The sequence below is a fragment of the Pongo pygmaeus genome, chromosome 4 (genome assembly GCF_028885625.2).
Source record: "Pongo pygmaeus isolate AG05252 chromosome 4, NHGRI_mPonPyg2-v2.0_pri, whole genome shotgun sequence".
In the NCBI taxonomy this organism is placed as follows: domain Eukaryota; kingdom Metazoa; phylum Chordata; class Mammalia; order Primates; family Hominidae; genus Pongo; species Pongo pygmaeus.
This window is the reverse complement of record NC_072377.2, coordinates 174,612,980-174,634,554: the sequence shown is the minus strand read 5'-3', so window position 1 is coordinate 174,634,554 and position 21,575 is coordinate 174,612,980.

The following is a 21,575-nucleotide window of genomic DNA, read 5'->3' as shown; positions in this document are numbered from 1 at the left end:
TCCTAATAAGCCTGGGAGCACTACGGGAGACTGGGGCTTATTTCATCCCTACAGCTTCGATCGTAAAAGACAGCCACCCTCAAAGCAGCCATTTTAGAGGCCTACCCTCAGGGATGCATTCTCTTTCTCAGGGATGTTCCTTGCTGAGAAAAAGAATTCAGCGATATTTCTCCCATTTGCTTTTGAAAGAAGAGAAATATGGCTCTGTTCCGCCCGGCTCACTGGTGGTCAGAGTTTAAAGTTATCTCTCTTGTTCCTTGAATATTGCTGTTATCCTGTTCTTTTTTCAAGGTGCCCAGATTTCATATTGTTCAAACACACATGCTCTACAAACAATTTGTGCAGTTAACTCAATCATCACAGGGTCCTGAGGTGACATACATCCTCCTCAGCTTACGAAGATGACAAGATTAAGAGATTAAAGACAGGCATAGGAAATCACAAGGGTATTGAGTGGGGAAGTGATAAGTGTCCATGAAATCTTCACAATTTATGTTCGGAGATTGCAGTAAAGACAGGTGTAAGAAATTATAAAAGTGTTAATTTGGGGAACTAATAAATGTTCATGAGATCTTCACAATTCATGTTCTTCTGCCATGGCTTCAGCCGGTCCCTCCACTGGGGGTTCCTGACTTCCCGCAACATTTCTAACCATAATTACGGAATGTTTCTTCATTTATTTAGATCTTCTTTGATTTCTTTCTTCAGAGTTTTGTAGTTTGTCTTACATAGATATTGTAATATTTTGTTATAACAATTTCATTTTGGGGGGTTGATAGTGTAAATGGTATCATGTCTTAAATTTTAAATCACACTTTTGTATTGTTTTAATAGTAGATAGGAAAGCAGTGGACTTTTGCGCATTAACCTTGTATCCTACAAACTTGTTATAATTGCTTATTAGCTCTAGCAGGGTGCTTTTTGTTGTTGATTATTTGGAATTTTCTACATACACAATGATGCTATTTGCAAAAAAAAAGACAGTTTTATTTACTTATTTCAAGACTGCATGCCTGTTTATCTTTATTTCCCTTTTTTTTTTTTTTGTCTTACTGCATGAGCTAGAACTTCTAGTACAATGTTCAACAGGAGTAGTGAGAGGGGATATCCTTGCCAAGTTTCTAATCAGGAGGAAAGCACCAAGTTTCACAGTTGAGTGAGATATATATATACATCTCACAGTTGAGTGAGAGAGATATATATACATCTCACAGTTGACTGAGATATATATATATACATCTCACAGTTGAGTGAGATATATATATCTCTCACAGTTGAGTGAGATATATATATATCTCACAGTTTCTTTATCCACTCATTGATTGATGGGCATTTGGGTTGGTTCAATGTTTTTGAAATTGCAAATTATGCTGCTGTAAACATGTGTGTGCAAGTATCTTTTTCATATAATGACTTCTATTCCTCTGGGTAGATACCCAGTAGCAGGATTGCTGGATCAAATGGTAGTTCTACTTTTAACTCTTTAAGGGATCTCCACACTGTTTTCCATAGTGGTTGTAGGAATGCGCCAAGTTTCTCACCATTAAGCATGGTGTTAGCAGTAGGTATTTCGTTGATGTCCTTTTGCAAGTTTGGAAAGTCCCTCTCTATTCCTGGTTTGCTGAGAGTTTTTGTCATAAATTGGTGTTAGATTTGTCAAATACTTTTTCTGCATCTATTGATATTATCATGTAATTTTTTTTGTCTTTAGTCTGTTGATGTGATGGATTAACCAATTTTTGAATGTTGGACCAGCCTCGCATACCTAGAGTAAATCACATTTGGTCATGACATATAGTTCTTTTTGTGCATTGTTGGGTTCATTTTTCTCATACTTTGTTGAAAAGTTTTGCATCTTTGTTCATGAGAGAGATTGGTCTGTAGTATTTTTTTGGTAAGGTTTTTGTCTGGTTTTGGTATTGAGGTAATGCTGACCATGTAGAATGAGTTAGGAAGTGTTCTGTCTGCTTCTATTCTCTAAAAATGATTGCAGAGAATTGAGATACATTCCATTTAAATGTTTGGTAGAATTCAACTCTTTGAATTCTACCAAATGTTTGGTGCTTCCTGTTTTGGAAGGTGATAATTACTGATCATTTTATTTAACGGGTATAGGCCTTCTCAGATTATCCATTTTTCCTCACGTGAATTTTGGTAGGTTGTGTCTTTCAAGGAATTGGTCCATTTTATCTAAGTTTTCAGATTTGTAGGCGTAGAGTTGTTTGCGATATTCCTTTATTATCCTTTCAATGGCCATGGGATCAGTGGTGATAACCCTTCTTTTATTTCTAGTACTAATAATTTATATCTTCTCCCTTTTTTTCTCAGTTAGCCTGGCTAGAAGTTTATTAATTTATTGATCTTGTCAAATAAGCAGCTTTTTGTTTCATTGGTTTTCTCTACTTATTTCCTGTTCTTAACTTCACTGATTTCTGCTCTATTTATTATTGATTTTCCTCTCCTTACTTTGGATATAATTTGCTATTTTTTTCTAGTTTCCTAAGGTGGAAAGTTAGAGAATTGACTTTTAGATCTCCTGAATCTTCTAATATATGCTTTTAATGTGAGAAATTTCCCTTGAAGCACTTCTTGCAATGCATCCCTCGATTTAGATCAATTGTTTTCATTTCCATTTAGCTTAAACAATTTTTAAATGTCTCTTAAGACTTCTTAAACTCGTGTTATTTAAAAGTATGTTGTTTTATTTGGAGATATTTCCAGCTATCTTTCTGTTATTGATTTCTAGCTTAATTTCATCATGATCTGAGAGCATACTTTATATGATTTCTATTCATTTAGATTTGTTAATGTGTGTTTATGGCTTCAAAAATGGTCTATTAAGGTGAATGTTCCATGTGAACTTGAAAAGATTGTTGTATTAGTCCATTTTCACACTCCTATAAAGATATTACCCAAGGCTTGGTAATTTATAAAGGAAAGAGATTTAATTGACTCACAGTTCCTCATGGCTTGGGAGACCTCAGGAAACTTGTAATCATGGTGGAAAGGGAAGCAGGCACCTTCTTTACAAGGCAGCAGGAGAGGGAGAAGAGTGAAGGAGGAACTTTCAAACACTTATAAAATCATAGCATCTCATGAGGACTCATTCATTATCATGAGAACAGCATATGAGAAATCACCCCCATGATCCAGTCACCACCCACCTTGTCCCTCCCTTGATACGTGGGGATTACTGTTCGAGATGAGATTTGGGTGTGGACACAGAAACAAACCATATCAAATGTGTGTTCTGCTGTTGTTCTATAAATGTTAATTAGATCCAGTTGATTGATGATGCTGTTCAGTTCAACTATATCCTTACTGATTTTTTTGACTACTGGAGCATCTATCAATTAATGACGGAGGGCTGTTGAAGTCTCCAACTATAAAAATGGATTTGTGTATTTCTCCTTGACATTCACTTAGTTTTTGCCTCACATATTTCAACACTTTTAATTTATCTGTGTCTTTAAACTGGGATTCTTGCAGACAAAAAATAGTTGGGTGTCAGCTTTTTATCTACTCCAACAGGCTGTATTTGAATTGCATTTTAACCATTCACATTTAAAGTGATTTTGATATTGTTGGATGAATACTTAACATATTTGTAGTTGTTTTTTATTCATTACCCTTGTTCTTTGTTTCCTTTTTGTCTTCCATTCTTTTCCTGCCTTCTCTTGTTTTAACTGAGCATTTTGTATGATTTTAATTTCTCTCCTGTCATCTTAGATTATAAAATTAAACTTTAAAAAATATTAGTTGTTACCCTATAGTTTGCAATATATATTTACAACTAATCTAAGTCCACTTTCTTTTTTTTTTTTTTTTTTTTTTTGAGGCGGATTCTTGCTCTTTCACCCAGGCTGGAGTGCAGTGGCACAATCTCAGCTCACTGCAAGCTCTGCCTCCTGGGTTCATGCCATTCTCCTGCTTCAGCCTCCCAAGTAGCTGGGACTATAGGCAACCGCTGCCATGCTCGGCTAATTTTTTGTATTTTTTTAGTGGAGACAGGGTTTCATCTTGTTTGCCAGGATGGTCTTGATCTCCTGACCTCGTGATCCACCCGCCTCGGCCTCCCAAAGTGCTGGGATTACAGGCGTGAGCCACCGCACCTGGCCAGTCCACTTTCAAATAACACTATAGCACTTAACAGGTAAGGCAGGTACTTTATAACAGAATATTCTCAGTTCCTCTTTCTCATCCTTTATTACATTGCTTTCATTAATTTTACTTATCTATAGGCTATAATCACCCAATACATTTTGTTGCTATTATTATTTGAGCAAACTATTATTTGTTAGATCAATTAAAATAAGAAAAAAAGTTTTATTTTATCTTCATTCTTTCCTTGTCTAAAGTTCTTTCTTTATGTAAATCCAAGTTTCTGACCTATATCATTTTTCTTCTCTCTGAAGAACTTCTATGAATATTTCTTGTAAAGCATTTGTACTGTGATACATTCCTTCATTTTTTGTTTTTCTAAGAAAGTATTTCTCCTTCACTTTTAAAGGATAATTTCACAGGGTGCAGAATTCTATATTTTTTTTCAAGACTTTATTTTATGCCCCTCTTCTTTTTCTTTGCATAGTTTCTTTTTTTAAAAAAAAAATATTTCCATAGGTTATTCAGGAACAGGTGGTGTTTGGTTACATGAGTAGGTTCTTTAGTGGGGATTTGTGAGGTTTTGGTGCACCCATCACCTGAGCACTATACACTGCACCCTATTTTAGTCTTTTATCCCTCACTCCCTTCCCACCCCTTCCCCCTGAGTCCCCAAAGTCCATTGTGTCATTCTTATGCCTTTGCATGCTCATAGTTTAGCTCCCATTTATGAGTGGGAACATATGATGTTTGGTTTTCCATTCCTGAGTTACTTCATTTAGAATAATAGTCTCCAATCTTGTCAAGGTCGCTGCGAATGCCATTAATTCATTCCTTTTTATGGATGACTAGTATTCTATCATATATATATATGATGTGTATATAATACATGTATATGTATATAACACATACATATATATGTATTACATATATGTACACATATATACATATATATATGTATTACAGGAGAGATAAGGATCCAGTATCATTCTCCTACATGTGACTAGCCAATTATCCCGGCACCATTTGTTGAAAAGGGTGTTTTTCCTCTCTTTATGTTTTTGTTTGCTTTGTCAAAGTTCAGTGGGTTGTAAGTATTTGGGTTTATTTCTGGGTTCTCTATTCTGTCCCATTGGTCTACACGCCTATTTTTATACCAGTGTCATGCTGTTTTGGTGATTATGGCATTATAGTGTAGTTTGAAATCACGTAATGTGATGCCTCCAGGGGAAGCTGAAATTATATCAAGCACTCTCTTAGACCACAGTGGAATAAAACTGGAAATCAACTCCAAAAGGAACCTTCAAAACCATGCAAATACATAGAAATTAAATAACCTGATCCTGAATGATCATTGGGTCAAAAATGAAATCAAGATGGAAATTTAAAAATTCTTCAAACCAAACGACAATAATGGCACAACCTATCAAAACCTCTGGGATACAGCAAAGGCAGTACCAAGAGGAAATTTCATAGCCTTAAACACCTACATCAAAAAGTCTGAAAGAGCAGAAACACACAATCTAATGTCACACTTCAAGGAACCAGGGAAACAAGAACAAACCAAACACAAAACCAGCAGAAGAAAGGAAATAACAAAGATCAGGGCAGAACTAAATGAAATTGAAACAAACAAAGAAACAAACAAATACAAAAGGTAAATGAAACAAAAAGGTGGTTCTTTGAAAACATAAATAAAACTGATAGACCATTAGCAAGATTAACCAAGAAAAGAAGAGAGAAAATAAAAATAAGCTCAATAAGAGATGAAACAGGAGATATTACAATGGACACTTCAGAAATACAAAAAATTATTCACGGCTACTATCAACACCTTTACGCACATAAACTAGAAAACCTAGAAGTGATGGATAAATTCCTGGAAAGATACAACCCTCCTAGCTTACATCAGGAAAATTAGATACCTTGGGCAGACCAATAACAAGCAGTAAGATTAAAATGATAATTAAAAATTACCACCAAGAAAAAATCCAGGACCAGACAATTCACAGCTGAATTCTACCAGACATTCAAAGAATTGGTAACAATCCTATCAACACTATTCACAAGATAGAGAAAAAGGGAACCCTCACTAAATCATTCTATGAAGCCAGTATGACCCTAATACCAAAACCAGGAAAGGACATAAGCAAAAGAGAAAACTACAGTCCAATATCCCTGATGAACATAGATGCTGAAATCCTTAACAAAATAGTAGCTAACTGAATCCAACAATGTATCAAAAAGATAATCCACCATGATCCAGTAGGTTTCACACCAGGGATGGTTTAACATACACAGGTCAGTAAATGTGATACACCACATAAACAGAATTAAAAACAAAAATTACACGATCATCTCAATAGATGCAGAAAAAGCATTTGACGTAATCCAGCATCACTTTATGATTAAAATTCTCAGTAAAATCAGCATACAAGGGGCAGACCTCAATGTAATAAAAGCCATCTATGACAAACCTACAGCCAACATAATACTGAAAAAAGTTGAAATCACCCCATCTGAGAACTGGACCAAGACAAGGATGCCCATTCTCACCACCCCTCTTCAACATAGCATTGGAAGTCCTAGCCAGAGCAATCAGACAAGAGAAAGAAATAAAGCGCATCCAAATCAGTAAAGAGGAAGTCAAACTCACTGTTTGCGGATGATGTGATTTTTTTACTTAGAAACCCCTAAAAACTCCTCCAGAAACCTCCTAGAACTGATAAAAAAAAATTCAGCAAAGTTTCCAGATACAAAATTAATGTACACAAATCAGTAGCTCTTCTATATACCAACAAGGACCAAGCTGAGAATCAAATCAAGAACTCAATTCCTTCTACAATAACTGAAAAAAAAAAGAAAAAGAAGAATAACTTAGGAATATACCTAACCAAGGAGGTGAAAGACCTCTATAAAGAAAACCACAAAACACTGCTGAAAGAAATCATAGATGACACAAACAAATGGAAACACATCACATGCTCATGGATGGGTAGCATCAATATCATGAAAATGATCATACAGCCACAAGCAGTCTACAAATTCAATGCAATTCTCATCAAAATACCACCATCATTCTTAATGGAATTAGAAAAAACAATTCTAAAATTTACATGGAACCAAAAAAGAGCCCGCATATCTAAGGCAAGTCTTTTCATAGTTTCTGAATAGAAGTCTGATAGAATTCTTACCTTCATTTGTCTCTAGGTAAGGTATTTTCCCCCTCTCAGGCTTCTTTTAAGATTTTTTTTGTCTTTGACTTTTTGAAGTTTGAATATGATAAACCTACATGCAGTTGTAGATTTTTTAGTATTTATCCTTCTTGGTGTTGTTTTGAGCTTCTAGGATCTGTAGTTTGGTATCTGTTGTTAATTGTGGAAAAATTTCAGCCATTATTACTTTAAATATTTTTTCTGTTCCTTTTCCTCTCTGTTCGTCTTTTACTAATCCTATTACATGTAATGAAATGTAGACCTTTTGTAATTGCTTCACAGTTTTTGGATATTCTTTTTTTAAAAAATTTGTTCTTCTCTTTTCAGTCTGAAAAGTTTCTATTAACATATCTTCAAGCTTACTGATTCTTTCCTTGGCCATGTCCTGTCCTTTGATCATCAAAAACAATCATCAAAAGCATTCTTCATTTCTGCTACAGTGTTTTTGATTTCTAGCATTTCCTCTTGATTCTTTCTTAGAGTTTCTCTCTCTTGGTTTACATTACCCATCCATACTTGACTGCTGTCCACTGTTTCCATTACAGCTCTGGGCATATTAGTCATAGTTATTTTAAATTCCTGACCTGATCACCTAAAATTCCTGTCATATTTGAGTCTGCATCTGATTCCTGCTTTGATTCTCTACAGTGTGTTTTTGCCTTTTGGTATGCCTTGTAAATTTTTTTGAAAGCCAAACATAATATATTGAGTAAAACGAAGTGATGAGTTTTTGTTTATCTGGCTAGGGATTTGGCTGTGTTTGTTTGCTATAGCTATGGTTTAAGCCCAGTGTTTTGAGGGTTTTATCATGGATATGTTGACTTGTTTTTTTTTTTTGAGACTGAGTTTCGCTCTTGTTGCCCAGGCAATGGCATGATCTCGGCTCACTGCAACCTCTGCCTCCCAGGTTCAAGCAATTCTCCTGCCTCAGCCTCCTGATTAGCTGGGATTACAGGCATGCACCACCATGCCCAGCTAATTTTTTTTTTTTTTTTTGTATTTTTAGTAGAGACGGGGTTTCTCCATGTTGAGGCTGGTCTCGAACTCCAGAACTCAGGTGATCCGCCCACCTCAGCCTCCCAAAGTGCTGGAATTACAGGCGTGAGCCACCGTACCCGGCTGATATGTTGACTTTTATCAAATGTTTTTACAGCATCAATTGAAATTGAATTTTTGTTCTTCATTCTGCTGCTAAAATGTATCACACTGATTGATTTGTGTATGTTGAACCATGCTTGCATCCCAGGGATAAATCCCACTTGGTCATGATGAATGATTTTTTTAATGTGTTGTTGAATATCCTTGTTTGGGCTATTTTAAAAATAATTCATTGTGTAAAAACTTGGGTTTGCTGCTGATAGCCTTTTGAACTCTACAGCCTGTGGCTGGGGGAGGAGTCATGCAAGCACTCCCTTAGCTGCTTTGGCTGGTGTCCCGGTAGGTCATGTGCCCCCCAGTCCACTGGCTCTGAGTCCTGCTCAGCAGTAGGACTCACGTAGGAGTTGCAGTCCTTGTGACCTAGTCTGAGTTTCAAGTTGACTTAGGATGCCAGAATACTTTAGCCTGGTGGTGAGGCTCGTCGAAACTCAAGTTCTGGCTGCTTGGATATGCAATTCCCCTCTGGCTAGAGCTGGTCTATATGCTCCCTCTGTTGGTGGGCATCAGCTGAGTTATGCCAGTTTTGCTTTCCACTGTGACAGAGCAGCACTGAGTTTAACGCAAAGTCTAATAATTGCTGTGCTTTTCCTCCCCAAGCACACAGATCCTTTCTCTGTGCCATGTGGAGGATGGCAGAGAGGAGGAATCAGCAATTCAAGACTGTCTTTCCTACCCACTTCAGTGCCTCTTTCAGTACTATGAAGTTAAAATCAGGTACTCTGAGTGCTCACCTGATTTTTGTGATTTTTAGTTGTTATGAAGGTTCTTTTTTTCTGTGTAGATAGTTGTTAAATTTGGTGTTCCGGTGGAGCCTTCTATTTGTCATCTTGCTCCCCACCCTTCTGCGGGATAGCTTTTTACCCACTTAACAGTGTCATTTGATGCACGAAAGTTTTTAATTTTGATGAAGACCATTTTACCTATTTTTTCTTTTGTTGCTTGTGCTTTTCATGTTATATATAAGAAATCATGGTGAAATCCAAGGTAACAAAGATTTAGCCCTATGTTTTCTATTAAGGGTGTTATAGTTTACGTCTTACATTTGGATCTTTGATTCATTTTGAACTTATACTTACATATGAGGTGATGTAAGGGTCTAACTTCATTCTTTTGCATGTGGTTATCAAGTAGTTCCAGCATCATTTGTTGGAGAAACTCTTCTCTCCCCATTAAATGGTCTTGCTACCATTGTTAAAAATCAATTGATCTACATGTATAGGTTTATTTCTGATTTACTTATGGTCTCATTTATTTCTCAATTATATTCCATTATCTATGTCTATCTTTATGCCAGTTCCACACTGTTTTGTTTCTTGTTTCTTTAGTAAGTTTTTAAATAGGAATATGTAAGTCCTCTAACTCTGTTTCTTTTTTTTTTTTTTTCAAGATTGTTTTGGCTATTGGAGTCTCTTGCAATTTTGTATAAATTTTAGAATCATGTTTTCATTGGGGTTTTGACAGGAATTGTATTGAAGCTGTAGATCACTTTGGGTAGTGATGTGGACTGAATGTATCCCCTGCCAAAATTCATATTTCAAAATACCAACTCCCAGTGTGATGGCATTAGGAAGTGGGGCCTTTGGGAGGTAATTAGGTCATGAGGGCTCCACGCTCGTGAATGGGGTTAGTGCCCTTATAAAAAGAGACACAAACTTATTCTCTGTCTCTGCTCTTCACCATGTGGAAGATACAAGAAGATTGCCATTTGCAGACCAGAAAGTGAGCCCTCAGCAGGTACTGGATCTGCTGGCACCTTGATCTTGAACTGTCTAGCATTCAGAACTGTGAGAAGAAATGTTAGTTGTTTAAGCTACCCGGTCTACAATAATTTGCTATAGCAGTCCAAACTGACTAAGACAGAAAGTATTGCTATCTTAACAATATTAAGTCTTTCAATCCATGTACATGAGATATCTTTCCATTTATTTAGGTCTTTAACTTCTTTTGATAATACTTGGTAGTTTTCAGTGTGTAAAAGTTTCACTTCCTTGGTTAAATTTATTCCTAAGAGCTTGTTCTTTCTGGTGCTGCTTAAATAAAGTTATTTTCTTAGTTTCATTTTCTAATTGTTCACTGCTAGTGTATAAGAATACTACTGATTTTTATATGTTGATTTTGTATACTGCAACTACTGAAATCATTTATTAGCTCTAATAGATTTTTGGAGAATTCTTTAATATTTTCTATGTGAAAGATGATGTCATCTGTGAATATAGATATTTTTACTCCTTCTTTTTTGATTTGGATGCCTTTTGTTTCTTTTTCTTGTCTAACTGACCTGGCTATCAACTTCAGTACAATGTTGAATATAAGTGTCAAGATAAGACATCCTTTTCTTGTTCCTGATATTACGGGAAGAGCTTTCAGTCTTTTACCAGTAAGTATGATTTTTTTCATACTTTCATTATTTTTTTCATTAATGCCCTTTAATTAGTTTGGAAATTCCTTTCTATTTCTAGTTTGTTGAGTGTTTTAAAAATCATAAACAGATACTGGATTTTTTCAAATGCTTTTTCTGTGTCAATTGAGGTAATCATGTCAGGGGTTTCCCCCTCTTTGTTCTTACTATGGTGTGTGTATTGGTTCAAATAGTATCCCCTCAAAATTTATCCACTCAAAACCTCAGAATGTGACCTAATTTTGAGTATGGTCTTTGCAGATATAATTAGTTAGGTATCAAGATGAGATCATACTTAGTTAAGGTGTCCTTATAAGAAGAGGAGAGGACACAAAGAGATGGAGACGTGGGCTGTGTGAAGACAGCCAGACATCGGAGTGATGGCTAAGAATGCCAAAGATTGCTGGGAGCCACCAAAAGTAGGAAAATATTTCTTCCCTATTGCCTTCAGTGGGATCAAGACCCTGCCAACAACTTGATCTCAGACTTCTAGCCTCCAGAACTATAAAACAGTACATTTTTATTGTTTTAAGCCATTCAATGTGTGGTAATTCATTTCACCGGAAACTAATACAGTATATTACATTGGTTTTCCTATTTTAATCCACCCTTGCATTCCTGGGACAAATCCCACTTGGTCATGGTGTATAATTCAGTATGCTGCTGGATTGAATTTGCTAGTATTTTGTTATGGATTTTTGCATTTATATTCATAAGGGATATTGGTTTGTAGTTTTCTTCTGATGCCTTTGTCTGGCTTTGGAATCAGGGCAATACTTTCCTCATAGAATTAGTTAGGAAATAATCTCTCTTTGATTTTTTGGAAGAGATTGAGACATACTAGTTTTAGAAAGATCAGCTCTTTTTTAAGTATTTGGTAGAGTTCACTAGTGCAACCATCTGGTTCTGAGCTTTTCTTTTTGAAAGTTTTTTTGATTACTGATTTGATTCCCTCTTTTATAGCTCTATTGAGATTTTTTATTTCTTCTTGAATAAGTTTTGATAGTTTGATTCTAGGAACTTGACTATGTCATCTAGTATACATAATTTGTAATTGTTTATAGCATTCTCTCATAACCCCTTTTACTTCTATAAGATTGACAGTATTGTCCCTACTTCCATTCCTTATGTTAGTAATTTGAGTCTTTTCTCCTTTTTCCTTGATCAATCTAGCTAAAAGTTTATTAATTTTGTTGATTTTTTCAAAGAACAAACTTTAGGTTCCATAGATTCTATTGTTTTCGTGTTCTCAATTTCCTTTGTTTTTGTTCTTGTCTCTTATTTTCTTCCTTCTGCTGGCTGTGGATTTAGCTTTTTAGTTTTCTCTTCTTGTTTTAGTTCCTCAAAGTATAAAGTTAGCTTATTAGTTTGAGAGCTTTCTTTTTTTAAATGTAGGCATCTACAGATATAAATTCCCCACTGAGGGCTTTTGCTTTCGCTACATTTAACAAGTTTTGTTATTGTTGTGTTTTCATTTTCACTCATTTTAAAATATTTTAAAATTCATCTTCAGAATATTTCCCTAGTGATTTTTTCTTTGATTCATCTGTTGTTCAAAGAGTGTATTGTTTTATTTCTACATAGTATTTGTGAATTCTCCAGATTTTCTTGTTGTTGATTTCTAATTTCATTCCATTGTAGTCAGAGACGGTACTTTTTCAAATTTAAAATTTATTGAAACCAGATTTGTGGCATAACATTGGTCTGTTTTGCACGATGTTCTATGTACACTTAAGAAGGTGTATTCTCCTTTGGGTGGAGTATGCTACATATTTCTATTAGGTCTAATTGCTTTATAGTGTTATTCAAGTCTTCTATTTCTTTGTTTATATTTAGTTTATATTTATTATTGAAGAAAGTCTCCAACTTTTCTGCTGAGTGCTGGTCTCTATTAAACTATTATTAAACTATTATTAAACTGTCTATTTTTCCCTTCCATTCTTGCAGTTTTTGCTCCAGATATTTGGTGCTTTTGTTAGGCACATATGTTTATAATTGTTTCTTCTTGATGGATTGACAATTTACTATTCTATGTCCTTGTTAGATGTTTAGGTTCATGTTTTCAGAGAGTTCCAGGATTTGGGGGCTGATCAAGGACAAAGACACGACCATGAGAAGCAGTTACACAAAAGCCTTATTGAGTGGTGCATAGACAGTTGCATCAGAGGTAAGTCTCTCATAGCGTGAGATTGCCCAGAGCCTACAGCAGTGCTGGGGCCATCATCCAGAGGGGAGGAAGGCAAGGAAACTCCTGGGAGATAAAGAGGCCAGAGAGTGGGTTAACATGTCCAGGTGATGCAGCACAATGGGAAGTTTCTGGGTTAGAGAACTCTAAACAGTAACAGTAGTTTAGGACCTCGTAACTGCAAGATTCTCTCTTATCAATAAGCAAGAGCTGATGCGAGTGAGGTTTTGCTGGTTATGCAAAGCAGGTAGGCACTAAATGTTTAAGAATATCCTTGTTTGGGCTATTTTAAAAATAATTCATTGTGTAAAAACTTGGGTTTGCTGCTGATAGCCTTTTGAACTTCTGGGTCTCAGCCTGCAGTGAAGAAATAAGCTGGGACCCAATACACAGAGGCCATCTTTTATATACCAATACAAACAAGTGCATTTTATATACTAATGTTTTTGTATTTTGTTTGTCTGTTTATTTGTTTTTGTTTTTGAGATGGAGTCTCACCGTTGCCAGGCTGAAGCGCAGTGATGCAATCTCGGCTCACTGCAACCTCCACCTCCCTGGTTCAAGCAATTCTCCTGCCTCAGCCTCCCAAGTAGCTGTGATTACAGGCACGCACCACCACGCCCAGCTAGTTTTTGTATTTTTAGTAGAGACGGGTTTCACCATGTTGGCCAGGATGGCTTCGATCTCCTGAGCTCGTGATCCACCTGCCTCGGCCTCCCAAAGTGCTGGGATTACATGCTTGATACACTGCGCCCAGCCTATATACTAATGTTTTTCATCAAATATATACTAATGTCTTTCTATACTAATGTAGTACATACTACATTATATACTAATGTCTTTCATCAGATTTGGGGATTTTTTTGTCCATTATTTCTTCAAATATTCTTTTTTCCTGTTTTTCTCTCTTCTGTCCTTCTGAGATAGCTATAGCAAATATGTTGCTATGCTTCATAGTATACCACAGGTCTGTTAGGCTCTGTTCATCTTTCTTTCTATCTTAGCCTGGATAATCTCAGTTGACCAATCTTCCAGTTCATTAACTCTTTTTTTTTTTTTTCTTTTTTTTTGAGACAGAGTCTTGCTCTGTCACCAGGCTGGAGGGCAGTGGCGCAATCTCAGCTCACTGCAACCTCCGCGTCCCGAGTTCAAGCGATTCTCTTGCCTCAGCCTCCCGAGTAGCTGGGATTACAGACGCGTGCCACCACCCCCAGCTAATTTTTGTATTTTTAGTAGAGACGGAGTTTCACCATGTTGGCCAGGGTAGTCTCCATCTCTTGACCTTGTGATCCGCCCGCCTGGGCCTCCCAAAGTGCTGGGATTACAGGCGTGATTGACCACGCCCTGCCTCGTTAATTCTTTTTATGCAAATCTGCTGTTAAACTCTTCTAGGTTTCTCATTTGTTATTGAACTCAACTCTAGGGTTTATGTTTGGTCCTTTCTTATGATTTCTAGCTGTTTATTGACAGTCTCTTTTGCATTGTCCTCATGCTGTCCTTCAGCTGTCTGAGCGTACTTAAAATTGTTGATTTAAAGTTTGTGTCTGTTAAGTTCGGTGTCTGGGCTTCTTCATAAACAGTTTCTACTCTTTTGTTCTGTGCGTGAGCTATCCTTTGTTTCTTGCATGGCTTGTAATTTTATGTTGAAAACTGGAAATTTATTGTTGCTGCTCATTGTAGTTGTTGCTGTTGTTTAATGACTTTCAGCACTAATTTAGTAAAGTCCTAATTCTTTTTGTGTGTGGCCACTAGAGTCTCTTAGTGGTCAGCTAGTGACTCATCAGAGATTTCCTTAAATGCCAAGGCTCAGCTGTTTTTTTTCTTGACTAACTGTTCATCTGGCTGTTGTAAACCCTTAATTAGTTTCTGGAGTTTCAATAAAGTTGCCAGTTTATTAGCTGATTTTGCGGAGGGTCGTTTGGGCTTTTGTAGTACACTGTCTACCACTTTCCTCTGACATCACTCAGTATTCTTTTATCTAAGAATGAGAATTAAGATTCTATCTACTTACCTACATATCTATATCCTCTAAAAAAAGAAAGGAAAAAGAAGCCATAAAATCCAAACAAAATTTTGGTTTTGTTTCCCTGTGGGAGAAGGGCGGAAACAGGAATAGGAGTTAGATTTTTTTTTAAAAAAAACAAGAAGTTTATTTAAACAAGATGCTTGACTTAAAGGAAAAGCTATCTACTTTTTATAGAGTAATTTATCACTGTTTATTTATTTATTTATTTGAGACAAGGTCTTGCACTATCACCCAGGCTGGAGTGCAGTGGTGTGATCTCAGTTCACTGCAGCCTCGACCTCCCAGGCTCAGGTGATCCTCCCACCTCAGCCTCTCGAGTAGCTGGAACTACAGTTGCACACTAATGCCTGGCTAATTTTTAAATTTTTTTGTGGAGAAAGTGTTTCACCATATTGTCCAGGCTGGTCTTGACTCCTGGGCTCAAGCCATCTGCCTATCTCAGCCTCCTAAACTGATGGGTTTACGGGTGTGAGCCACCACACCCCGCCAATTTATCCCTACTTAAAAATAGACAGATTGCCGGCCTGGCATGGTGGCTCTTGCCTGTAATCCCAGCATTTTGGGAGGCCGAGGTGGGTGGATCACCTGAGGTCAGGAGTTCGAGACCAGCCTGGCCAACATGGTGAAACCCCCATCCTTACTAAAAATAAAAAAATTAGTTGGGCATGGTGGGGGGGCACCTGTAATCCCAGCTATGTGGGAGGCTGAGGCAGGAGAATCGCTTTAACCCAGGAGGCAGAGGTTGCAGTGAGCCAAGATCTCGCCATTGTACTCTGGCCTGGGTGACAAGAGTGAAACTCCATCTCAAAAACAAACAAAAAGACCCTACCCAGATTGTCCTACATGTAACAGCTATGTGCAAAAATGTTATAAAATTGACCATAAAACAATTTACAACAATAAATGAAAAACATTAAAATTCTCCAGTTGAACAAGGTGCACAACAATTTTTATGTCATTTCCTTGTTAAAATAATGAGAGCACAATAATTTACTGGAATACAAAGATAAGAGCTGAATGAGCAACCCACTAATGAAGAAAAGGGATATTTTCACAGAACCAGTATTCTTTTCCATCTTATTTCCATTTGATGTCAATCAAAACATACCATTGGCCATTTAGTTAAAAAGAAAAAAATGCTGTGCACATACATCAGTTACTTTATGTACAATAAAGGAATGCAGAAAGAGAAAATGAAAAAAAATTGAGGAAACTATACTGCAGGAGTCAGAATGAAGTGGAACCAAACTGTGGTGTTTCTAATTGAGAATGCATTCTTGGTCTGTAAGAATACAGTCTGGAGTAAAGTAGCATGTCCTTTTTTTTTTTTTTTTTTTTTTTGAGACGGAGTCTCCTCTGTCGCCCAGCCTGGAGTGCAGTGGCGCGATCTCGGCTCACTTCAAGCTCCGCCTCCCGGGTCCAAGTGAGTCTCCTGCCTCAGCCTCCTAAATGGCTGGGACTACAGGTGCCCGCCACCACGCCCGGCTAATTTTTTGTATTTTTAGTAGAGACGGGGTTTCACCGTGTTAGCCAGGATGGTTTCCATCTCCTGACCTCGTGATCCACCTGCCTTGGCCTCCCAAAGTGCTGGGATTACAGGCATGAGCCACCGTGCCCACCCAGTAGGTCTCCTTTTAGTAGAAGCCTCTGTCCTCTGCTGGAACACATCAGCTGTATTTTCATCCTCTATTTACAATTGTGGACGTATGTCTGTTTCATTGATTGGCTTTCAAATTGGAATCTTATCGACAAACCATGTCATTCTCAATAGGCTTTCATTAGTTTAGTAAGTGGTATATGCCTTTTAACCTTAAGCTGCACCATAGAATCATTCTGCCCTACCACCTTATGATCTTTGTTCCGTCTTGACTTTTCCACATCGGTCTACTTCTCTTCAGCCTTTGGCTCTTATTGATTTAGAGACATGGCCTTGCTCTGTTGCCTGGGCTGGAGTGCAGTGGTGACATCTTGGCTCACTGCAGACTTGATCTCCCAGGCTCAAGCACTCCTCTCACCTCAGCCTCCTGCGTAGCTGGATCTACAGACGTGCATCACCCTGTCTGGCTAATTTTTGTATTTTGGGGGCAGGGGTAGAGATGGTATAATGGTTAATGCTAAGTGTCAACTTAATTGGATTGAAGGATGCAAAGTATTGATCCTGGGTGTATCTGTGATGGTGTTGCCAAAGGAGATTAACATTTGAGTCAGTGGGCTCAGAAAGGCAGACTCATCCTTAATCTAGGGGTACCATCTAATCAACTGCCAGGGCAGGTAGAATATAAAGCAGGCAGAAAAACGTGAAAAGACTAGACTGGCCGAGCAAACCAGCCTACGTCCTTCTCCCATCTGGACCTTTTCTGCCCTCGAACATCGGACTCCAAGTTCTTCAGTTTTGGGACTTGGACTGGCTCTCCATGCTCCTCAGCTTGCAGACAGCCTATTATGGGACCTTGTGATCATGTGAGCTATTACTTAATAAACTCCCCTTTATATATGTATTTATCCTATTAGTTCTGTCCCTCTAGAGACCCTAATACAGATGGGGTTTCACCATGTTGGCCAGGCTGAGCTTCTGGCTCTGGGTGGAGATGCATTTAATGGGCTTCCACTGGTTCTGCTTAGAGGAGAAGAGGCTCAAGGCCTTAGTTTTGAGATAGACCAAGTTAGGTGGCTATATTTCTTTAAATATACTATGTTTTGTAGATTTAACTTTGGCTCCACATATTTATGTAATTATAAAAAAATTAAAATATTAAAAAAGCAGCATCTATATAAACTATTTCTGTCATAAACTTGCCTAGGTCTAACATTTATATGGAGGAGTTGAGATTTGGGTTTAGATAATCTAACTACAATCTTGATGCTAAACTATGTAACATTAAGAGGCATAACATTATGCTAAACTATGCTAAACATTAAGAGGCATAACAGGTAAAGCACCTAGCAAATCAATAAACATTAGCTCCCTTCCATCAATGCCTTACTTGGGGAGACAACAAATACTAATAATTGCTTTGCTATCTTCCTTCTAGTCCCATACTAAGGGTTCACTATGTTTAATTGTGGAAACTGAACAAATCAAGGCTATGATTTTAAACTTTTGACCAACAAGGTCACTTTTTGAGTAATAATGGGGAAAAAATGTGCCTACTGGAATAGGGTAATAAGTTAGTCTTAAATTTTCCTTAAAAAAAAAACAAAGATTTGCTCAACAGACTTATTTTTGTATAATCCTTGGGTACCTGAACAAAAGTGCTCATCAAAATGGAAATACCTCTACTTCTTCTGTTTTCTGTTCAGATCACTATGTGTCCACTAACATCAGAGTCCCACATCTCATTTGTCAACAACTCCTGACAACTTTGCTTTTCTTAAACAGTGTCTTGAATCCAACTACCGTTCTATATTCCCACTACGACTGCTTCAGTTTGTGATTACATTTCCTACTTGGACTATCAAATGACCAAACTAGTCTTTTTTTGCCTCCATTTTAATGTTTTTCTATATTTATTTTCTATTATGCCTTTGGACTTTTACTAAAAATAAATTGAATAATGGCACTATTTTGCTAATATAATTAACAGTTGCTTCCTGTCACTTACAGGGATGATTTTTCAAAATACATTCCTAGGACTCAAGACTTAATAGAATACCTGTTTCTAAGGGAGGGAAGACAAAAGCTAGATGGATAAGGTTCCCTTGTCATCCTTGTTCAACCTTCAATCACAGTTGCTTAATTTGTTTATGTCTGTGTTTTTGTTTGTAAAAGGATTTCCCAAATTCGAGCTCTTCACAATGTTGCTTGTAATTTATTCAGATTTAATTTACTATTGATTGCTATTCACAAGTCCTAAACTTCCAGCCATTTCTAAGTCTTCAGTTTGCTGAATTAGAAATGTCATTTCATGTTTTTATGTTCTGAGCAGCCATTTCTTCTCCTTGTAGTGCTATTCTCTATTTGGTTCAGGAAACTTCTTAAACAACCTATTCTTAGAGATGACAAAAATCTCTCATGTCCCTAGGCAGTTTCATTTCCCTCTCTGTTCTTATAGCACTTTGTACACAATGTCATCATAACCTCTATCACTCTTTTAATTTTTTCATCATATACAAGCACCTGTGACTTTGGATGAGTAACTTAACTTCTTTGGTTTCATCATCTTTAAAATGGCGATAACTGTAATATCTAGCTCAGAGATGTTGGGAGGGTTTAACATGGTAATACATGAAAGGGCTTGGAAGAATGCCTAGCACATTAGATTGATTCAAATTTCAGATGAAACAATTACTAGCAACACCACCACTACCACTTCTCAGCTACATGGGTATTTTAAACTGTGAGCTCTAAGGGCTTATTTTTGTATCCCTAGCACACAGCTCATGTTGGAAGGAATTGATCTACATTCTCTAATATGCAGTATGAATATGGCCACTCGTTTGATATCCTCAGGTTGAAATTACTTTTTCCTGATATGGTTTGGGTTTGTGTTCCCACCCAAATCTCTTCTCAAATTGTAATCTCCGGTGTTGGAAGGTGGGCCTGGTGGTAGGTGATGGAATCATGGGGGCAGATTTCCCCCTTTCCTGTGATAGTGAGTTCTCCTGAAACCTGGTTTTAAAAGTGTGTAGCACCAGGCCCTTCTCTTCTGTTCCAGCCATGTGAAGATGTGTCTGCATCCCCTTTGCCTTCCACCTGATTGGAAGTTTCCGAGGCCTCCCCAGCCATGCTACCAGCCTGCAGAACCATAAGCCAATTAACCCTCTTTTCTTTGTAAATGACCCAGTCTCAGGTATTTCTTTATAGCAGTATGAGAACAGACTAATGCAGTTCCCTAGTGCCTTCAGCTTCTTCTTGCAAGACATATTATTTAATATGTATATTCTAGAGTATGTTTTTTGCAAAAAATTCAAAGTAGTTTATTAATTTATGTAGATTTATGTAGTAATTTATTAATTTATTATAAACTTAAACAAGCTTATGTAATTTAAAGATAATTTCTTTTTACCTATGTTTCAATAGACTCATCTTATCTTTTTTTTTTTTTTTTTTGAGACAGAGTCTCATGCTGTCACCCAGGCTGGAGTGCAGTGGTGCCATCTCGGCTCACTGCAACGTACGCCTCTGAGGTTCAAGCGATTCTCCTGCCTCAGCCTCCCGACTAGCTAGGATTACAAGCATGAGCCACCACGCCTGGATAATTTTTTTGTATTTTTAGTAGAGACAGGGTTTCACCATGTTGGCCGGGCTAGTCTCAAACTCCCGACTTCAGGTGATCCACCCGCCTCGGTCTCCCAATGTGCTGGGACTACCGGCGTGAGCCACTGCACCCAGCTTCAATAGACTAATTGGAACAGATATCCGTTGCGAATATCAACTTAGCTGGCCCACGGTGCCCAGATACATGGTCGAACATTATTCTGAACGTTTCTGTGAGGATGTTTTTGGGTGAGATCAGCATTTAAATCAGTGGACTTAAAGCAGATTGCCTTCTCTAATGTGAATGGGTTTCATCCAATGAATTGAAGTCCCAGATGGAAAGACTCACCTACCCCAGCAAAGGGAAATTCTGATGCGGACAGCCTTTGAACTTGAACTGCAGTGGCAGTTATCTCCCTGGGTCTTTAGTGTGATGGCTTTCGGACTTGAACTCATCAGCTCTTCCCTTCCCTGGTCTCCAGTCTGCTGGCCCACCCTACAAGTTTGGACTTGCCCCCACAAGCATGTGAACCAATTCTTGAAAATAAATCTTTATATACACACACATCCTATTGGTTCTATTTCTCTGGAAAACCCTAATTCTCCTACCTATAGAATATATGAAATTGTTGTAAAACTATAATCATTTAAATGAAAGAGTATTTGGAAAGTTTAGAATTAAATCTATGTATGTATGTATGTATGCAGATGCTCCTTGACCTGTATGTATGTATGTATGTATGTATGTATGTATGTATATATGCAGATGCTCCTTGACCTACAATGGAGTTACAATTCGATATACCCATAAGTTGAAAATATTAAGTCAAAAATGCATTTAATACACCTAACCTAATGAACATTATAGCTCAGCCTAGCCTGCCTTAAATGTGCTCAGAAAACTTACACTGGTTTACTACTGGGCAAAATCATCTAACACAAAGTCTATTTTATCATAAAGTGTTGAATATCTTATGTGATTTATTGAGTACTGTACTGAAAGTGAGAAACAGAATGGTCATATGGGTACTTGAAGTACAGTTTCTACTGAATGCATACTGTTTTTGTACCACTGAAAAGTTGAAAAATCATTAAGTCAAACCATTGTTATGTCAGGGACCGTCTGTATATGTACATATAATTAACCATAAAATTATATATAAAATTATACATAAGGGAATTACGAATTCCTGAGGTTTCTTTTTTCCCCTTATTTATTTCCCCCACTTTTTTTTAGAGACAGGGTCTTGCTGTGTTGCCCAGGCTGGAGTGCAGCAGTATGATCACAGCTCAAC